Source organism: Maylandia zebra, linkage group LG15 (genome assembly GCF_041146795.1).
Source record: "Maylandia zebra isolate NMK-2024a linkage group LG15, Mzebra_GT3a, whole genome shotgun sequence".
Lineage (NCBI taxonomy): Eukaryota > Metazoa > Chordata > Actinopteri > Cichliformes > Cichlidae > Maylandia > Maylandia zebra.
This window is the reverse complement of record NC_135181.1, coordinates 18,541,123-18,564,240: the sequence shown is the minus strand read 5'-3', so window position 1 is coordinate 18,564,240 and position 23,118 is coordinate 18,541,123. Positions and strand designations below refer to the sequence as shown.

The 23,118-nt window shown below is 40.4% G+C and overlaps 1 long non-coding RNA gene across 2 annotated transcripts in view; it reads left to right on the top strand.

The window, feature by feature from the left end:
- Window positions 1-23,118, top strand: part of LOC143412571 (uncharacterized) — a 64,363-nt gene that overhangs the window by 18,998 nt on the left and 22,247 nt on the right. For both annotated transcript variants that reach the window (XR_013093086.1, XR_013093085.1), the window contains exon 3: window positions 3,114-3,166. This is a non-coding gene — a long non-coding RNA (uncharacterized LOC143412571). The remainder of the gene's footprint in view (window positions 1-3,113; window positions 3,167-23,118) is intronic.

Below are 23,118 nucleotides of genomic sequence, written 5' to 3'. Positions count from 1 at the left end.
CTTCTCCTTTACTTTTCCTTTTCTTTCCTTTCCTTTCCTCTTCTCTGCTCTTGTCTCCTCTCTTCTCGGTTGTCGAGCCATAACTGGGGGGATGATGGGCCATAATTCATAGGGATCCAGGCAGCCTCAGACATGCTCACATTAATTGGATGTCCATATTAAATGGAAAATGAGAGCGGTGCTGAAGGAAAAAGTGAATGACTGACTCTCTTGGCTGCTATTGACCTATGAGGAAGAGACGCTGCCCTTTTCCCCAGCGTGCTCCCTCGCCCAGTTTTCTCTGCTCCCGTCAGCGTGATGGATCTCAAAGCATTCATTTTCTGACCCCTCACCTGGAAGCAGATTAAGCGCTCTGATTCAATAGGGCCGTTAATGGGGGCGCCAAAAGTTTATGAGGATTTCTGGAAAAGGCCAGGGAAATTAGATTGTAAGCTAACAGATTTATTGCTCTGTTTCAACACATTGTAAAAAGATTATAGGACCTCGAGGCAGGTTGGAGGGGCAGAGGGGCCGCGGCGTGTCTTTCGGTGTGAAGGAGAGGTATAGGAGAGAGAAACAGAGTCCTGCTCTCGCATTTACCAGCTATTCTACCCTGACAGGGCAAAGACAAGCATGCCAGTCAGCAGAGGATAAGCTCATGTCTGACTCTCACCTGAAGGACAGATGTTTAGACAGCACGTCAAGAATGAAATCATGCTGGATGCGATGTGATATAGGGTGATGCTGTTGTCTGTGACCCTTTTCAGCTGTTTTAGAGTCATGATCTTACTGATTTGTGCAAACAGCAGTAATGACTCTAAAAACAGAACACAGTCTGCTTCAGGTGTGTAATTATGAATTTAGAAGGTATAAAATGTGAGCTGTATTTTAACTTCAGCAAAATAATTTTAGCTGGATTGTTAACTAGATTCTGAGAGTCTTCCTCTTCTTTCAGCTTGTCTGTGGTCTTCCTCTTTCCCTCTTGCCTGACATCCATATCTTTTCAGCATGCCTTGCCCAGTAGATCCATTATCCCTCCTCTGCACATGTACAAACCATCTCATTCGTGCCTCTGAAACTAGATTCTAACAGTGATAACATAAAGACACAAACTTTATGTAACTTAATGCCAGCATTAATATGTAGAAAGAATAAGATGCCAATTAATCGGCGTCTGCTTACATATCAGCGGTTAGCGAGACACTCTTCAAAAAAAGCTCATTTTGCAACCACATAAGTCGCCTCCTGCTGGTTGTTAAAAGGAATGCAGGCATTAAGCACTTTTCAGACCTGGAAACAACATTGATCTTTTATATGCAGGACCGAGTGCCTCGAGCAGTAGCAGCAGATTGTGGCACAATCAGCCCACGCAAACAAGGGTCTGCCTGTATTACCAATATCTGTTCTACTCAAAACCCATGGAACTAAATTGCATAAGTTCTTCCACATATATTAAAACTTTTACGACAGCAAATTTTGTCTGTGCATGCATATATCTCAAACAATATCACCACACACACACAGTATGGGAGTTAGAAGACGCATTCAGTTATTTACTGTCGAATTGTCATTATTTACTCCAGTCTTTGTTTTCCTCACCAGATTTAATTTTCTTATTTACTTCCTTTTGCTTATCTTAAATTTCCTAAACTGACTTCAAGCTTTGAGAGTTTGACAAGTTGAGGAGAATGACAAGGTGCCTCTTTGGGGAGGCTTTGTAATGAGATGTTGTTTCATATTGTCTATTATTTGTGGAAGGAGCGTGGGGGTTGCAATAACTGCAGAAACAGCGGTGGAACAAACTCTGGTGGGTTATATATGTTAGACCGATGATACCTGACCCATTGTGTGCTGTAAATTTAACACCGTTTTGAAGAAACATGCCACTTGGTGTTTTCAGAGTCAGCATACCCTGGTTTCACAACATGTGTGATATGAAATCAAATCAAAATGTTCTGGGAATCAGCCCAAAGCAATCAAAGACTGATCTACATTTCTCCTTCAAGGTTATAGCCTCTCTGCCGTGACCATTTGTCAGAAAACATCAATTTCTCTTTCAAACTGACCCCGCTTTGTTGTGACCATTGTAGAATTTTGAGACTGGATGTGACAAGCAACGAGACTGACTGACTGACTGAGAAACCTAGAGACACTGCATGTTCCTACAGGGTAAAACTAGGAAAATGGGACCAGAAACTCACCAGGGAAGCTTTTGCTAAGGTCATAGATCAATAGTGCTGAGGTGAGGTGTTATTAAAGACTTCACAGTCAAATTTCTTTTTGCGATCATAGAAGCTGCTCTCTGCTGGTCATGAAAAAGAATGCAGGCATGTCAGTGAAATCACTTTTCAGACAGATGTTGTTTGTCCATCTTTTATATACAGTCTAAGATTAGAACAGAAAGAGATGTTGAGTAATTGCCTGGCAATATGTGATACTGGCACGAATGTTTGCTTGTTTCATGTATCGTGTAGGAGTATTTGCAGCTGAAAACTGCAGACTGACAAATGTTGCACAAGCAAAACCATTAATGCACTCTTGGCGTGAAATACAGCATCATCCAACTCAAGAGAACTTGATCTCAGGGTGTGACTGAAATGTTTGCTAAGTGCCTGCAGAAAAATCTTCTGTTTGCTTACACATCCTAAATTCTCACCCAGCATTCGGCAATCAAACGAAAGGCCTCTGTTGGAAACAAGATCTGCTGAGGAAAACTGTTTTTTTATGATACAAGTAATGATGAGCTGAGATCCTAACACAAACAGATTCCCAATATGCTCTGCAATCGACTCAGGAGTAATGTAAAACTCGGTCATGCATGTCAGTTTGGCTGTTGGTGGGGACCTTCGTGCATCGCTCAGGGTTAAAATTTACTTACCAGTGCTGAAGTGTCTCTGTGGGCTGAGCTGCAGAGTTTGGGTTTAACCCTCTGATGTCTGATGTTCAGTTGCACACCAGCGCCTCGGGATCTCTTTCTGTAGTAAATTAATTTACATTTGGAGGATTTTCTAAAGATGCTGGCTTCCTGTGGAGCCAGGGAGATCAAAGTGTCTCATTCTGTGTGTTTGATGATGTTTGATGTTTGCTTTGAGTGTGAATGTTGCTGACTTTTTGCTGTCTTTTTCTCTGCACAGCGGGAGGTGCTCTTTCCTGCCTTTTACTTTCTGCTCTTCCTTGGCCAAATTTGGTAAGTTGCGTTTTGCTTTTTTCCGGCTCAGATTCAGATTCCCTCTGCTGACATACTCTTAATCACCTCATATCTACCCAACAAGCACTGGAGGAAGGCTGATGATGCAGGAGGAGGAGTCCAAGTTCAATTCTAGCCCCAAGTAGCTCAAAATCTTTGAAACTTACTATTGTGGATCTGTAAAATCCTGCTTCAGAAACTTCAGAAAATAACATCACAGATGTGTTTGGGCCAGTCATTTTCCCCTACCATTAGTCAGTTAAGATTTTTAGGTTGGATTATTTCTCGGCTGTAGAAATGTCTGCTTTCTCACGGTATGTACCAAAAATAAAAACATGAGCAAATGAATCAATAAATAAACATATTTACAACATAAAACATTAAAACATCAACTTAGCAGCAATTCCTCTTCCACTAGCCGTGACCTTGTGGCAAGCGCTTTCATGGTAGGAACTATTTTCTTTCTACTGTCTACATCCACCAAGCAAATGAGTAGTCATGTTGTTGATAGCATGGCCTTCTTATACATAATGTGAAACTACATGAAGCAAACACCAAAGAGTCAAATAATGCAGTTCTTCCAGAAGAGGCCTTGATAGGCTGGCTCCAAAAAACAAATCCTTCCCATAAACAGTACAAAAGATGGATGAAGCTGCCATGATTTCAGAGCTGGTGTTTTGAGACCGTCATGTTTTTTGGAGCAAAACAATGTCTAATTCGATCAAGAAAATGCACACGTGGAACACAGATACATATAAGCTAACTAGTAATAAGTAATAAGATTAATTTTGATTAAGAGTACCGTGGAGTCAAATTTTTATTCACGTCTGCACCTTCATACTGAAGGCGAGAAGGATCATACCTATGTTTTATCATCTGACAAGGGGTCCCCTTCACCAAAGAGAAAACTCACAGGATTGAGACAAAATGACCAGTATCTGAATAAAACATCTTCTTTCTCTTCACCTCAAGCCATATCTCCTGAACAGATGTCAGGGCTCTAATTGTCGCAGTTACTTATTGTCAGCAGATTACACCGTAAAAAAAATAATCCTAAAAAGCAGTAATATTCCGGCAGCTGGGGTGCCAAAATAATACCAGAAAATAACAGAAAATAACTTTCCCATGAAAATACGGTTATTTTCAGTAATGACAATACAGTTTGTTGCCCTAATTTTACATGGGATTTTGCCTTTTCAAGTGCTTTTAAACATTAAATTAGGAACAATTTAATGTGATGAAACAATGAAATTACCTATAAACAAGGTCAATGAATGCAGCAATATGAATAATAATACTTAAATGTACAGAAATATACAGTTAACAGTTGGTTTAAATAATAATGGATTGCATTCATATAGTGCTTTATGAGACCGTCAAAGCGCTTTACAATTCCACTTTATAATTCCCCTCTGCCATCACCAGTAGGTGGTAGGTGAAGTGTCTTGCCCAAGGACACAACGACCGAGAGTGTCCGAGCCAGGGCTCGAATCAACAACCTTCTGATTACAAGGTGAACTGCCAACTCTTGAGCCACGATCGCCCTAAATAACAACAATAATAATAATTATTTGATGTAAAAAAGTTTATACAAATCATTTTATATATTTTTTCATAGCATTACATTTGAATTTAACAGTTCAATCTTTCAAATAATGGACAAATATTTGTGAAATTATGATGCATTAGTGAATGTATTTAACAATCTAAATATGCATATGTACAGACAGATACATTTAAAAAACAAGAAAATTATGTTTTATTACATTTACAGTGATTTTACGTTAATTTACATTTGAAATGTAAAATCAAAGTCTATTTATGTGAATTTAATGATATTCTAGAAGAACAGTACAAAACTGTAAAATACACAGTAAAATACTTTTATATTACAATTCTTTTTTACAGTGTAGATATGCAACCTTCTTGTCTTCGAACAGATGACAATGAGCTAGCTAAACAACAACAACAGTTGGCTATAAGCTGCCAAAGTTAATATCCTAAAAATCACACTTTCCCTCCTATAAAAAGCTTGATTACATTCTCATGTTGTACGAGAGTTTATTTACTATGTAAGGTAATGTTTAATTCACTAGCAAACTGTGGGTAACAGAAGCTAACAGCACCCAACAGAGGCTAACAGCACCTAACAGAGGCTAACAGAGGCTGAGGATGCCAGCTAAAGTAAACTGGCAGCGTACAGTTACTGCAGATTAATGAAGGCCAGAATGCACTTCAGTGGCTAACATAAAAGAGATTTAGAGTCTCTGCAAAGTAAACTAAATGTTTCTTGGATTATAAGGCAACTTAAAAGTTTACATTTTAGCTTTGTCATGGTGGTTGTTGGTATCTGTTGCATGTTTTATATAGCATTATCATGTTATGCTGCATACCCCTATATGAAATGTGTTAACATATATCCAAATATATGATAAGTATATCTGGATAGACCATCTAGAGTCTCAATGTGATTCAATCAGATGTCCAATCTTTTTCTTCTTCTTTTTCTTCTACTGCAGAACATATTTTACTGATTAGTTTGAGTTGCATTTTGTTATTTGTGAACTTCAGAATTTTTTAAACATCAAATTGAATATATGTTTTACCCTGAAAAGAATATGCAACACATCCATATTTTTGGGCTGTTTATGTTGGTGTAAACTATTACACCAGCCTCATAGTAATGTTTAAATATTTACAGGTTACAGAAAGTTGTACAGTTGGGAGGAGAAAGCTTATAAGGCACAAGTTTTGTTGCATCACCAGTTTCTCGCAGCAGTTTCATATCAATTTTATTGTTGTTGTTCTTATGGTAGCTAACCAATGCATGTAAAATTTAAGCAAAATAAAAATTTTATACATTTCCTGAAAAATTTACAATGCAGCGATAACTTCTCACCTGGCAGCTGTCATGTGTTGACAGTGCGATAGAGCAGCGGGGTGATGAGTGTTATCCTTTGTGAGTCTGTTGTGCTGCAGGCTGAGGGCCGGATCAACCTGATGGTAGTGGATCTGTGTGATTGCTGTGAAAACAGCATCTTTTTGCCTGTTCATTCAAATTCTTCTATTGCACACGATGCATATGTCTGTGTGCGTTTGCATGTGTCTGTGTGTGTAGGTGTTAAGAAATGTAAGCGAGTTAGAATTCAAACAATTGAATCGCCTCTTGACCCTTTCTGCATATATGACTCCCTCAGGCTATAGCAAGGGTCCCCCCGGGCACGTTGTAAGGCCCCTCTGCCCACTGCCATATATGTGTATGTGAGTGTGTGTGTGCGTGGATAGATGCATCTATTGTTGTTAATCTGATTAAGTTAAATGTCCCCAAGGCACACACAAAGCAGAACCTCCTCACCTTTAACCTCCTTCTCCCCATCCTTCTTTGCTCTCTCTCACAGAGTTAATAAACTCCAACCGTTTCATTAATTTGAAGAGGCTAATCAGTTTAAAATCCTTGATGTAGATAATATTTTGGAGTGGGTGTTTTTCTTCTTATGTCAGAAAGATTATTTTCTCTTTAAACACTGTAGTTAAAAAAATTCCCATTAAAATTAATTCAGGAAGTTGTGTTCAACATGTGCCAAAATGAAGCTTAATCATAACATGCAAGTATGTGCATGACTGAAACATATTTATGTACACTGCACACCCCAAATGTTGATTTTTCTACTTGACATTCTAAGCACAATTTAATATCTGTTAGGGGGTATCTGTTAAGGGAGTTTCCTTAGTGGTGATTGCGATTTAAATGTTGGACTTTAAAAATTTTCTGGTATATTTAGAAAAGACACTCTCAGAAAAAACTAAATGTGAACATCTAGTTCTACAATTACAGGGCAATTGAAAAAACACCAATTACAGGGGTGTTTTTTTAACAATTCCTCAAGAGTTTTCTTGTTTCTATGTACTTAGGTTTATCCTGCTTTTATGTAGATGAAAAAAAGAGAGGAATAATCTCCAAACTGGAACAACAGCAGCAATCAGGAACTGAATGCATCTTCAAAGTATTTTATACTTTTTTCAGTTCTGTAAAATTTGAAGAAGTGTTATGTTAGTATGCATGTATACAAATGTGAAATCAATATGTATTTTGTGCTTAACCTCTTGTTTGTGTTTGACAGGAACACAGAAGCAGTTGAAAGCTCTGTATTTAACGTGCACCTCGATGCTCATATATTTGACATCAGCTCTGCACAAATTTCTCAGAGCAGCAGAAATGTCAGTATTTCTTGGTTTAGCCTTATTATCCCAAATCCAACATTATTTCCAGTCAGGCGAGTGTTTGTATATTTTCTCTCCTCTTTCTGAACTGTGATGTTCAGCTGACCTCAAAGCTAACAGTCGCCTATTTCGTCTCTCCCTTCTGCACCCATCTCTCACCCCTGCCTCCCCCTATCCCTCCTACCTGGGGCAAAGTCTTATGTAAAACACATTTATTTTTAATGGATTTTTTAATGAATTTTTTAGCTGCCTATTAATAATGCCATTAGTGGTGGCAGAGCGGCGTCAGACAGCAGCCCGGCCTGCTAATCCTGCCCCCCAGCCCTGGCAAACGCAACTAATCCAGGCCCCTGCTTTGGCTCCAAGTAGGCCTCACACACACACATGAACACACACACACAGAAGTATGTGCAAACATGTATGTATACCATACTGCCACAAACACATGATTAATCCTGTATTTTCACTTGCTCTGCCTCGCTCTTATTCCTTTATTCTGTCTTTTCGCCCCCACCACATCTTCTCCCCTCAGTCACACTCCTCCTCCTTTAATCCTTCTGTCATTACTTCTCTCCTCTCTCACTCATTCACATCTATCCTTTGCCTCCCACCATATTTCTCCCTCCCTCCTGCTTTCAAGCACTCCCTCCTCTTCCCTCTTGACCTCCTCCCTTATTTTCTTCTCCTCGTCTTCGCCTCCCCGCTCAAACGCCTTTCTTCTTCTTCTCCCCTGGGCACCCAGCAGGCCTGGCCTTGGTGCTTGACTCCTCACGGAGGCTCCTTACCTGGGGCCCTGAGTGCACACACACATAAACACACACCCACTCACACATCTGTAGATGGTACAAAAAGTCAGTGCAAAGCAGGGAGACGCTGAAGCTGCTTAAAGCCTTAATAGAATTTGAGCCCAGCTCAGAAAGCGCTGGAGAAAAGATGTTAATTACTGCTAATTTTAATGCTAATTAAATGTTTCAATTAATGGTGTGTTTGTTGCCAAAATGTGTGTCAGTAATTGACGAACGGCTACAAGGTGTATGAAGGCATTAAAGAAAAAGAGACAAAGAGAGAAAGAGGGAGCGCTCTACATCCTAGATGTGCCAGAGCCTGGAGCAGTGCAGCATGGGAAATTTCATTCATGAGCTGGAAAAAAAAAGCTCTGGAACAGATTCAATACAGCTGTTTTCCATAAAACCGTTCATGGCCTCCATCAAATATAGCGTTTCTGTGCTGCTGGACTATTGGTTTATACAATGTGCTGAGCTGAAGGCATGCTGGATTTTTCAACACGAGAACAATATAAACAGGAACATAGGACACAATTTATTTCATAACTAATTTTGAGTTTTATTTTTTTGAGATTAAAAAAATATCATAACTAAATGTGTCTGTAAGAAAGACAGAAATATGTAATATTAAAAAATATATAGTATATAATATATTATTCCTATTATATATATTACATACTATATATATATGTGTGTGTGTGTGTGTGTGTGTGTGTGTGTGTGTGTGTGTGTGTGTGTATACTTTATTGTATTGTTGATTATTTGCATTTGCTGGAATTAATAAGAATAATAAGTAATTAAAAGTACACGCTGTCATCAGTAATAATGTAATCCCACTGAGTTCTGAGCTCTGGAGACCGAAGGGGACAGAGTAGAGGTAGAGGGAGAAATATTGGGGATGACAAATTAGACTTCTTTGCATTCTTTTGCAGTGCTGCAAGATCTTTGATTCAAACTGCATTACATCCTGGCACTTGTTGCCCAAACCTGAAGCCTAATAGAGAGCTTGTGGTGTACTTGGAATCCTCTCAGGTTGCTGCTTGGTTAAGACCTTATTTTTTGCATACATTGGTTACTAACATTGATTTTGATTTTTTTATAGAATATCTTGATATTGCAGATGTACAGTTTTTTTCTTAAGAATCTGATTTGCTTCTCTATCAGTTCCTTGAAAGCCCACAAGTTTAAATTTATGTTGCCTCTGCATACTATCCAAGAATAAAGTCGTGCTGCTGAGACCCAGAAATGTACAGTTTGTTTTCTTTTTGTCAGCATGGAGCAGACAGGTGTTTGTCTCATGTTGTCAGTGTGCTGAGACCACAGGTGTGTGTGCTGCCCCACGGTGATACACTGCAGACACAGACAGTCCATCACGCTCAATTATAACCTCGCTGAGAAGCCACTCACAACTGTGTTCACTTTACACACTTCCTGTGTGTAAAGTGTGTGTTTTATTTATTTGCTTGTGTTTACTGTGTGTCACACTTTCTGCACACTGACATGAATTCTGTCTGACTTGGTATGCAAATCAAAAGACTTGAGGTAGGGTAGTGCTAATTGCCTGGTGGCTCTTTGAGCTGTGATTTTGTGTTGTGTGTGTGTGTGTGTGTGTGTGTGTGTGTGTGTGTGTGTGTGTGTGTGTGTGTGTGTGTGAGAAGAAATCGTGCGCATGTGTGTGTCCTAAGGCTTTCAGGATAAGGATGTGAAATTCCAGATCAGCGTTTCAGCGCTGAAGGCCTGTAGGCTCCTGTCACTCCTGCTGACACACACACACTCACACACCCACACACACACACACACACACACACACACACACATCTCTGTGAGTTTGTGGTGGCTCAGATTAACATAATTAAGTCATTTGTTGTGGTTGAAGTTGATAAAATCACTGAATTATTCAATACCATCAATATCACAGGGCAGATAAATCTGTGTGTGAGACAGTTTGTGTGCAAATGTTTGTTTGTATGTGTATGCAAGTGTCACTGTGGACCCCGGCAGTAGTTTCTCTATCACCCACAATGCACTGCACGTCTGGGAATGATATGGTGGGCTAATCAAGGACTCGTCTCCCCAGCATAACAACAATCCTTCACACGCATGCACAAACATCCCTCACCGACAAACACTAATTTGTTTCCATGCTGGCAGCCGTTGGAACACAGCTGATCATCTGCAGATGCTCCAAAGTGTTGTAAAAGTTGCAATTAATGTTCTTAAATGATATATTTTTCATTTGCAGTTTAAAAAAAGAAGCAGCGAGCTGCATGAGGCTGCATTGAATTGGCGTCAGCATCTTTAGCATGTCTGAAAGTAGACTGAAAGTTTTTCTATTGAACAATCCAGAAATGACAGCAAAACAAAATGAATTGAGGGGCAGAAGAAGACAGGAAGGAGGAGGAGGGGTGGTGGTGGTGGTGGGTAAATGTACTTTGAAGTAGTGCACTTGTGTGCCAAGGACAAATGGAGGAGTTTGATGAGAGCTGAGCAGTGCTGTAATTGTGGGGGTGTCGGATGTTACGGTGAAAATGAAACAATGTTTGCAGAGTGAAATTACAACTCAGAACAAAGGAGTTGTGGGCTTTGTATACAAGTCGTTTGGGAACATATAATGAGTATCAGCTGTGCAGTGCTGTGAGTTAATGCTTCTTTGGAAACAGTTTTCATAATTTTCCTCATCTGGTTAGGTGATGAGATTGTTGCCACCTGATTTTAACTTGAATCCTTGCTTGATTTATTGTTTTTTGGTTCCAGAATATGAGACAACACAGTCGCCTCCTTGATGCCAATGATTCTATTTTCAGATCCAGATTCTGTGTGTCAGAAACAGAAAGTTCTGAGTGCAGTGAAATCCCTCAGGTTAAAGTCCCAGGGAGCAAGCCACTGAAGTTATAGAAAAAAATGTATGCAGATAGTATCTGTAGATAGTAGCTGTGTGTGTTTTGAGTGCATAGCAGTAGTGGCTACATTGAGATGTAATACAAAAGAATACTAAAAGAAGTTTGTTCACAACCTCCATTCCAATTTGACATTTTTGTAAGCTGTTTTAGTTTTGCTTTAAATTAATGGACCACGATGGGCTTTGGAACAAGATGGACTGGAACTCAATTACACATTTTTAACATTGTAAAGGGTATTTTTAACCAAAAGTATGATCTTTTCCTGACAGTTTTTGTGCTAATCAAGCCTAATCAAGGTAAAGCTAAACTTTAAAAGAGGTCCCAAAGAGGACTCAAACTTCAGTTGTTTCATCAAAAGTAGTGTTTTTATGTCTCCCCTATCTTCCAACTTGTTGATGATGAATTTTCAGTATTTAAAAGTAAAATCTTCTGGTTTGTTTCAGTTTGTTTCAAAAAGCAGAAACAATAAATTTATATATGATTCTCTAAAATCATGTACAGACGTACACTAGTGTAAAAACCCCCCACAAGATTTATGTCATGAAAGCTGCTTCGTTGAGGGCATTGTGGTCGTATGTAGGGCTGTGTGATATGATGAAATATATAACATATATATATATATATATATATATATATATATATATATATATATATATATACAGTGGGGCAAAAAAGTATTTAGTCAGCCACCGATTGTGCAAGTTCCCCCACTTAAAATGATGACAGAGGTCAGTAATTTGCACCAGAGGTACACTTCAACTGTGAGAGACAGAATGTGAAAAAAAAATCCATGAATCCACATGGTAGGATTTGTAAAGAATTTATTCGTAAATTAGGGTGGAAAATAAGTATTTGGTCACCTCAAACAAGGAAAATCTCTGGCTCTCACAGACCTGTAACGTCTTCTGTAAGAAGCTTTTCTGTCCCCCACTCGTTACCTGTATGAATGGCACCTGTTTGAACTCATCATCTGTATAAAAGACACCTGTCCACAGCCTCAAACAGTCAGACTCCAAACTCTGCCATGGCCAAGACCAAAGAGCTTTCGAAGGACACCAGGAAAAGTATTGTAGACCTGCACCAGACTGGGAAGAGTGAATCTACAATAGGCAAGCAGCTTGGTGTGAAAAAATCAACTGTGGGAGCAATCATCAGAAAATGGAAGACATACAAGACCACTGATAATCTCCCTCGATCTGGGGCTCCACGCAAGATCTCATCCCGTGGGGTCGAAATGATCATGAGAACGGTGAGCAAAGATCCCAGAACCACACGGGGGGACCTGGTGAATGACCTGCAGAGAGCTGGGACCAAAGTAACAAAGGTCACCATCAGTAACACACTACAACGGCAGGGAATCAAATCCCGCAGTGCCAGACGTGTTCCGCTGCTGAAGCCAGTGCATGTCCAGGCCCGTCTGAAGTTTGCCAGAGAGCACATGGATGATACAGCAGAGGATTGGGAGAATGTCATGTGGTCAGATGAAACCAAAGTAGAACTTTTTGGTATAAACTCAACTCGTCGTGTTTGGAGGAAGAAGAATACTGAGTTGCATCCCAAGAACACCATACCTACTGTGAAGCATGGGGGTGGAAACATCATGCTATGGGGCTGTTTTTCTGCCAAGGGGACAGGACGACTGATCCGTGTTAAGGACAGAATGAATGGGGCCATGTATCGTGAGATTTTGAGCCAAAACCTCCTTCCATCAGTGAGAACTTTGAAGATGAAACGAGGCTGGGTCTTCCAACATGACAATGATCCAAAACACACCGCCCGGGCAACAAAGGAGTGGCTCCGTAAGAAGCATTTGAAAGTCCTGGAGTGGCCTAGCCAGTCTCCAGACCTCAACCCCATAGAAAATCTGTGGCGGGAGCTGAAAGTCCGTGTTGCTCGGCGACAGCCCCAAAACATCACTGCTCTCGAGAAGATCTGCATGGAGGAATGGGCCAAAATACCAGCTACTGTGTGTGCAAACCTGGTAAAGACCTATAGTAAACGTTTGACCTCTGTTATTGCCAACAAAGGTTATGTTACAAAGTATTGAGTTGTATTTTTGTTATTGACCAAATACTTATTTTCCACCCTGATTTACCAATAAATTCTTTACAAATCCTACCATGTGGATTCATGGATTTTTTTTTTCACATTCTGTCTCTCACAGTTGAAGTGTACCTCTGGTGCAAATTACTGACCTCTGTCATCATTTTAAGTGGGGGAACTTGCACAATCGGTGGCTGACTAAATACTTTTTTGCCCCACTGTGTATATATATATATATATATATATATATATATATATATATATATACATACATACACTGAACAAAAATATAAACGCAACACCTTTGTTACTGCTCCCATTCCCCATGGGATGGACGTAGAGACCTAAAATTCATCCCAGATACACAATATAACCATCCCTCCCAAACAGTGGTCACAAATCAGTCCAAATGTGTGGTAGTGGGCACATCTGCTATATTGAGATAACCCATCCCACCCCACAGGTGTGCCACATCAGGATGCTGATCTGACATCATGAGTAGTGCACAGGTGTACCTCAGACTGCCCACAACAAAAGGCCACCCTGGAATGTCCAGTTTTTTGCGCTATTGGGGGTCTGGGGACCCAGAACCGGTCAGTATCTGGTGTGACCACCATTCGCCTCATGCAGTGCAACACATCGTTGCATGGAGTCTATCAGATTGTCAATTGTGGCCTGTGGAATGTTGGTCCACTCCACTTCAATGGCTGCGCGAGGTTGTTGGATATTCGTGGGAACTGGTACACGCTGTCGTATACGCCGGTCAAGCACATCCCGAACATGCTCAATGGGTGACATGTCCGGTGAGTATGCTGGCCATGCAAGAACTGGGACATTCTCAGCTGCCATCTGCCCTGAACAATGTGAACCATGATTCATCCGTGAAGCGCACACCTCTCCAACGTGCCAGACGCCATCGAATGTGAGCATTTGCCCACACAAGTCTGTTACGGCGACGAGCTGGAGTCAGGTCAAGACCCCGATGAGGACGACGGGCATGCAGTTGAGCGTCCCTGAGACGGTTTCTGACAGTTTGTGCAGAAATTGTTTGGTTGTGCAAACCAATTGTTCCAGCAGCTGTCTGGGTGGCTGGTCTCAGACGATCTTGGAGGTGAACCTGCTGGATGTGGAGGTCCTGGGCTGGTGTGGTTACACGAGGTCTGCGGTTGTGAGGCCGGTTGGATGTGCTGCCATATTCTCTGAAACGCCTGTGGAGACGGCTTATGGTTGAGAAATGAACATTCAATGCACGGGCGACAGATCTGGTTGACATTCCTGCTGTCAGCATGCCAATTGCACGCTCCCTCATTGCTTGTGGCATCTGTGGCATTTTGCTGTGAGACAAAACTGCACATTCCAGGGTGGCCTTTTGTTGTGGGCAGTCTGAGGTACACCTGTGCACTACTCATGATGTCAGATCAGCATCCTGATGTGGCACACCTGTGAGGTGGGATGGGTTATCTCAATATAGCAGATGTGCCCACTACCACACATTTGGACTGATTTGTGACCACTGTTTGGGAGGGATGGTTATATTGTGTATCTGGGATGAATTTTAGGTCTCTACGTCCATCCCATGGGGAATGGGAGCAGTAACAAAAGTGTTGCGTTTATATTTTTGTTCAGTGTATATATATATATATATATATAATTACAACGTCTATCGTTTTATATTATACGCTATCGTTTGTTTCGCGGTGTCACAAAATACACTGTTTACTGCAATATTTTGGATTTCGTTTGGATGGTGACTACGTGCAGCATGTCCACTTGTAGCATGGACATGGTTTGGTTGTGAAAAGTCTAACACGGAAAACTGTACTATGCTAATTATGCCGCAAACCGGTCCCCACCACAGACTCAAACATGAGAAACCTCTTCAACCACCTATGCAAGAATCACATGAAAGAGTATGGAAAGAGTTTACAGATGAGAAGCAAAAAAGAGCCATCAGGTGCTCAAAATAAACCTTAGACTCAAACATTAGAACAGCGTGCCATGTAATAAATACTCACAAACAAAATGGCAGCCGTTACAACTTATCTATACTTATCTTACTTATCTACAAATATATAGTTTCATGGATCAGTGAAAACACTCGACTCCAGGTACACGACGCCCAGCTGACAACATTTCACACAAGGCGAGTTGCTTGAGATTCACAGAATTTATAGAAAATGCACTATTTTGTGATATACAGTGGAATCCCGACTTACGAAATTAATTCGTTCCCGAGGGTCTTTCGTAAGTCGAAAATTTTCGTAAGTCGAAGCGTTTTGAGTGAGGCGATGCTGAACAATAGGCTATAGGTTAATTGCTAACTAGAACAACAATACGTCGTTCAAGTGGAACAGCGAAGCGCAAGTACGGTTGTCACATGATTCGGAAGGCATTGTGGGCATTGTAGGCTCAGCCAATCAGAGCCAGTGGATTTCGTTACTCTGGCATTTTGACGTAACACGGGCAGAAATATTGCCGTTCGGTGCCTTCGTAACTTGAATTTTTCATGAAACGGGGTATTCGTAAGTCTGGGTTCCACTGTATATTGTTATCTAGATGAAAAATGTCATATATCGGGCCGTGAAATTTTGGTCATATTGCATAGCCTTAATCATATGGTGACGGTGGAATCATCACCTCACAGGATAAATGTCCTAGGTTAGAATCCAGAGACAGGCTGAGGTTTCTGTGTGAGTTTACATGTTCTCATCGTGTCTGTGTGGGCTCTCTCTGGCTTCCTCTCACTGTCCAAAGACATTATGCTCATTTGTGAATCTAAATTGGCTGTACTTGAGAATAAGAGTGGGAATGGTTGACTGACTTTCTGTGATAGACTGGAAACCTGTCCAGGTTGTAGTAAATCTGATTAGTCAGCAAAACAATACCAAAGTAGCACAGGCCTTTCTGGATTTCCTTGGCCAGCATTTAACCCTAATATGTCTCTCACTAAACATGCCTGGGCCAAGCTGGTTCAACGTGTCTATCAGAGGTGACAACAAGTGTCCAGAGCACAGCTGCAGGCTGCACTAATCCAGGAATGGAGAACAATTCCTCATAGATCCAAATCCTTGTGGAGTCCATACAAGGGTGACTGTTTACATTATCTTGTGGTGTCTACTACAATATCAACATATCTGCATCAGATATGAATCTAAAACATCACTATCAAAGAAGACTCACTTCCAACATATTTACGACATTAACATGGCCAAATTTGTCTCAAAATGTAGGTACAGCAATGTTTTTTGAGTGAGGTGGCGATGGGGTGTTAGGGTGTGATACAAATTCATCATGCTAGAAGACAAGGTCCCAGTCATCTTTATTGTGTCCTGTTGATGCACATCTCATTAATTGTGTGCATTACCCTGGTTTCTCATTATTCTGATCACACCCTGACATCTTCCTTTAAGCTGAGCTGAGACTTAGCACTGTGACAGAGAGGTAAATAAGGAGGGTGATTAAAGGGAATGAGGCGTGAGCCCTCGTTATGTTTGCGTCTTTCTAATCAACATTAGTTCAGAGTCATTATTCCTCGGAAGCAATTGTGTGTTTCCACACATTCATAACCGTGTCCATTACTCTCTGCTGCCAAGCAGGAGGCAGAGAAGGAAAGAACCATAAGTGATAAGGAGGATGTGAAGACAATTAAGAAATGTTATTGCAAAATAAAAATGTTTCTTTTGATATTTATTGAAGATACAAAGTAACAATGGAAACCAAAGCACTAATGATGTCTTTACTTAACTTCCAGGAACTGTATCAACAGATTTTGAAACTTTAACAGTTTCAAGTTTATATTTTTTATGATAAATCTGTTTTTAAATATCCATATTGCTTTTACTGGGGCACAACACGGGGACTAGATGAGTGGTATAAAATCACTGCTTTTGATACTAGTATGTAGCAGGTTGCATTAGATCATCTCACATTTCTTTTGACTTGCAAGAAACTATTGTGAAGAGTAGCGACAGCAATGCTTCACTACGTAACTCTTTATTTTAACAATGCGTGGAGCCAGACTTTGATCTACTGACATCTGCTGACATCAGTCCTAAACCTACCTCACATTAAGGTTAATGCAGCACAACCTGAGCAGCTGAACTATAAACAACAAGAACAAATCAGCTTAAATGTGGATAACTTATTAGCTAACATCCATAAGCTTATAACTGAAAACTCCAATGCAATGTTAATGACCAACTGGTGACCACAGAAGAAGGCAAACAGGTATTTGTTCTGTTTCTTTATCCAGGACACTACTATCTGCTCAGTAACATTGTGGTTGCAACTATATAAAATGCTACAGAAATATACTGAAACTGCTTAATTAGGAAAATATATTATGTGTTGCACTGGTCTGCTTAAAAAACTTGACTTTGATAAGGAACAATCCATGGTGTTGTGTGTTTTGAACTAATGATAACTTTTAAATGAGAAGACATTAAATTTCTAAAATATTTATCAATGTAAATAAATAAAGGTTGTTCACTTCCACAAATAGTCAAGTGAAGACATAAACTTGACATTTTATTGTAAATATCAATGTCCATCGATAAGCAAATTGCACCACTTAGTATGTTATTAAAATGCCTCCAGGACAGGTCGCTCTGGTTGTTAGGGAAAAAAATGTAAATGTAAAAGTGGCTTTTGCCAGGTGATGGGGTGCAAAAGAAGGTGTTGATTGCTTTGGTCTCTAGCAGGTTGCTGCAGTTGCCTGTGGCTTAAAAGAGTGGAAGATGCTAACTTTTCTAAACACTTAGCATTTACTTACTTGGTTGTAGGAAAACTTAAAAAAGAGGAAATGCAGCATGTTTGCTTTTAAAAGTTGAGCTTTACCGTTACAATCAACACATTTAAAAGGTTCAACTTTTACTTTGAAAGTGAACGCTCTTCATTTCTGGTTTGCATCTATTCACAGCTTCACTACTGCTTGGCAAGTAATTTGTGAGCATTTGCAGACAAACACTCCATACAAACTAGCAGATAAAGTAACTGTGATGAGGTGTTTGATTTAGAATTTCATTCTTTTTGCTACCAACTTCATAGCGATTACCAGCTACCTCCAGACACCACTCACAACTGCACGGGGGAAACACATCCTTAATAACTTGTGGTTGCGAGAGAGTCGCTGACCAGTCTCTAGGCCTGTGTGTGCGCCATAAACGCTACATGTATAGACTGAGCAGTCAAATCTGAAAAAAAAAGTCTGTCTCCTAAAATAATGTTAATAACTTCCCACATCTGGCACCTTTGGAACATAGATTTGAATACAGTATTCGTTGAATGCAGAGGAAATTAAATATGTATCCTAGAGGGGGAAATTTACATTAAGACTTCTGTTGCAAAAATCCAGTAATCTTTTTTCTAATGCACTTCAAACTAAATGACAACTTACTTGCAATTTATTTTAAGAATAAAACATATGAGCTTTTTCTGATTTGACATTCCAGCCAAACACTGTTAAAAATGTAAAACTCGATCTTCTTAAAGAGAATATTTATTCCCCATCTGCACCATGGAGTTTATTAGAGTAGTTTTACAGCCCACAGTTTTAATACTTTTCGCCTCGGTCCCACTTTTATCAATGTCAAACAGTCACAGCAGGCAACTGTTGTCAGTAAAAAGGTTTGATAAACCCACAGCATGCTGCCTGCTCAGCATCAAATAGCAGACAGATAAAATTAAGAACTAGCAGGGGAGCACAAACGCATTTAGCAGCTAACTGAGCTAGATCCATTAGTGTCTGGTGGAGACCTAAACTGAGCAAAAAGGAAAGCAAATTTTAGGCTCTAAATTTTAATATGAAAATTGCTGTGATGAACACATCAGCACATTGCTTTGGCAGTGTGTACAGGTGAAGTGAAAAGTTCCTGCTGGTTCATGGCTCTGTTTGATCCTGTGAGAGGGGGAAATGGAAAAGAGAAGAAGTGAACAACAGAGGAATGCAGGGTGAATAATGCTGCAGAAAGAGAAATATATGGGCACAGAAAAGAATTGCATGATGAAAAAGTTCAGAATTACATCCTTCCGTGTGTGTGAAATCTGGAGGTCAAAAAGTGCACCGTGTATTTTAGCTGAATTTTTGAAAACAAAATTGTGCATTTGGAAGAGGAGAATTCAGTTTATCTGTCAATCTCTCTGCAGTGGCTGTTCATAAGTGTGTCTATCTGATTTTCTTGGCTCCCTCTCAGCTTCACTGAATCCAAAATCAGAACATCAAATCACTGTGAAAATCACATGGAATCCGCCATCCAATCACAGGAGCTGGCTAATGGTTAGTGGTGGAATTGCATGCAAATAACCGGAAAAATAAAACACTGTTGTGAGCTGCCACTTTAAGGAAACAGTAACAGTAAAGTATAAAAAAAACTTTAGCAGCAAAAACTAATAATTGCAAAGCAGCCAATTAAATTGTGCGGGAGAGATGAAACCGCTCATATTTCCCCTGGTAATTTCATGCTCTAAACTCGCTTCCGTGCGCACATAAAAAGAGGAGAGAAAATATCATTTCAGAAGCTGACAGAACTCATTGTTCGTGGAATTTTAAATTCAAAAAAGTTAATAAAGGCGAGTGCGAGATGAAGGGAATTTGCATTTCTCAGATTAACAGCATGTAGAGCAGCGGCGGCGCGCGCAGCCTCGGGTCATCATTTAAGAAACCTTTGCATATTTTATTTAAGAGTGGCCCGGTTTGGAGCGTAATAAGACAGACAGATAATGATTAGAAGGTCGGGCCTGCAGGGCACAGCCAGGCTGGGCGCTGTAACGCTCTAATACCCAACACACACACACGCACATACACACCACACAAAGCACAGCACAGCACAGCCTGTGCAGGCTCCTCTAATTGGCTGCTGATGGTTTATGAAATGTTTTCCAAAGGTTTTATTATTGTTGTTGTTGTTGTTGCTTTTATTGCTTTCATTATTTTAATGGAGGTTCCTGCTTGTGAGTGCTGGTTTAGCTCAAAGCCACCTGGTTCTGCTAACATCCTTGTTTTTAATCAATGCAGAAAACCCCACATGGTCCAGAGATGTTGAATCACATGCTAATATAGCAGGACTGTCATAATGTTGGTCAGCTGGCGCATCAGTGGACCAATCAAAAGTTATTACTGTTGGGAAGGGAACACCTCTGAAGAGGAAATCATATTGAAACTGTTTAATGTAATTAAAAGTTTGATTTAAGTCTCATCTACTGTATCTTTTTGTTGGTAAAACACTGGCTGCTTAAGTTTTAGGTAATAATGAAAGAAATCTATGCTTTAATTTTCAAACTGACCCAATCCTTGCACGTATAACCTTCCACACTAACTCAGCATTGTTCAGGAGAGTGTTTACATTTTAGAAACAGCTGATATTGGAGAAGGAATTTGACATGAAACATCACTGTCATTAAAATTGTTGCATGTTTTAATGCAAAGACAACATCAGAAAACCATGTGTCAATAAACTGCAGTTCTTCGAGTGGCCACAGGAGGCTGATTCTTAATATGAGTCAATCTCTATGTTAAAATATCCAAATTTAGAGCAGAGAAGAATATGTTCCTCTTTTCTGTGGATACTGTGCCTCTTTATAGCATCTGTAACCCTCTCACTGAGGCTTTGTGTTATGCATTTACAGGGTTAGTCTTTCCCGCATAGCAAAATTGGTATGGTCCAGATCTAGCCCACACAATGTGCTTACACTTGGCCCACATACTGCAAAGAATGACGGTCCTTTGGTGGCCCAGATCTGGTTTGCCAGAGGTGACCCACACATGGGCCACCTCTGGCCAGTTGCAGACACACTGGTGGTCCTGTGGTAGCCCATGTATGGATTACCTCTGGCAAACCTGATCTGGGCCTCCAAAGGGCCATTATTCTTTGCAGTATGTGGGCTGCTGGCCCTGTGCTGGGCCAGAACAGTTTCAGCTCTGGCCCCAGATGTGAGCCTAATGTGTACCATAATCAAGCCATGTAATAACAACATGTGCCGGAACATAATAGTGCAAAAGTTCAGACAGGGAATTGCCTGATTCGTATACAGTGCTTTTCTACTCTCCCAGATTACTCAAAGTGCTCTATACAACACTATAAAACCCACACTAGGTTTTGGATAAAGTGTACACTCACAAACCTGTCAAACCTGCATTTGAAACGTTGGCACCATAGCAGTATAGTATTGCAACATGACATTTGGGTCTTCTAACTAAAACAGGAAAATAGGAACATAAATAGTGCCATCATTGCCAGACTGGCGCACATCTGGTTGACATACACCCTGCCATGACACCAGTCAGTCAGAAGTGCCAGCTTGATGCCGGATCTGGGCCAGACCTGTTTTCTATGAGCTTGGGCCACATAAACCAAACCATAATCGGGCCAGATGTGGCATGCCATCACATAAACAGTGCCATCTACAGCACTAGCATTGCAACATGGCATTTGGGTCTTCTAACCAGAATAGGAAAGTAGGAATATAAATAGTGCCATCATTGCCAGACTGGCCCATATCTGGATGACATACCACTTACCATGCCAGATGTGCCCGCTAGACACCAGATCCGGGCCAGACCTGTCTGCTATGTGGGTTGACAAACAAAGGTGGTAGCTGTCTGCTAGATTCATCTTTGAAAATTTTGACTGTCATTCTGTCATATTTTTACTCTGTTATGCACTAGAGTGAAAACAGGACAGCATCCTCCTTGCAAGCAGGAGAAATTAGTGGTTGCCCCATGACTGACTTTTTACCACATTCGATGACCAATTGCAAGTAGTTGCAGCAACCAGCTGTTCATCCAGTGGTTCAGCATACAACACCCTCAACCTCTGCATGACCACTTTCAATTGCAAGCTAACTGCACGGGTCGCCTGGTGGCAGCCTGTATCCAAAAAATCGTGGTCTGATTTGGACTGGCTACAATTACTCTTAGAAACAATTCTCTTTGCAATAGGGCACTCGACTCTACTCAATTAGTTGAGTTGAGTTTTTTTTCTGTATATTACTGTGTTTTCAAACAAAACAAAATATAACAAACTAACTAAAAAATCCCACCAAAAAACAACATATAACCTATGATTTTTTTTTTTATCACAAACAGATTGCATGTTGTGGCATGAATAAGGCACGGCGGGACCACGGAGCGCCGTTCAGAGCCAACTTTATTTGATTCACGTCACACCACACCGCCACCAACCCCTGAGTCCCCGTGTTTTAACACGGCGGGCGTGATTGCGGATGCCGTGCAGGTGCGTCCGCACGGCACCGCAGACCACGCCCCACCACACATGTAATTGCACATTTGACCTTATTGCAGACTGATTCAGTCTTATTGGCATTTTATTACTATCCCCATGGACCAAAGTTGCTTTAAAGCTGGACGTTAACTACGATCAGTCCTTGTCTTCAAAGCAACCTGTTCAAAGGCAACAAGATTGCAAATGTTGCACAGCTGCAGTAACTTTGGTGCTGGATTTTCCAGCTATTGTTTTCTCTAACATGACTGGATGTCTGTTTCTATGAGATGGACCTATACGGTCTATGGCTGATTCTCTCTTGTCAAGCTTGCTATAAGTGCGTAATGTATCACTCAACTTCTTTATTTAAAATATTGTCACCTCTGGGCCAAAACAATAGCTTAGGCAGTGATGCTAAAGTCAAACCATCGAAAACCTAATGTGTGCCATTACTCTGTCTTTTACATAGTCTATGATAACATCAAGGATTAGTTGTCAGTCCTTTAACAAAACCAGCAGCTATGTATAGATATTGTGGGACTCTTATGCATTGAACATTGCCTTTTTCGAAGCTGGTGCCTTAATAATCACTGAAATCAGTTAATCATAAAGCTTAAACTGACGTTAATTTAATATTTGATGTTAACATACTTTGAAGACCCAAAACTTTTAGTTTCCCAATTTCTTTAAAATTAAGCTTTCTTCAAATTGCATCCTTTCCTCCTTTATCATTCGCTGTGTTTTGTTATACAGACTACAGTATATTTGTGGTGAAATGTCAAGTT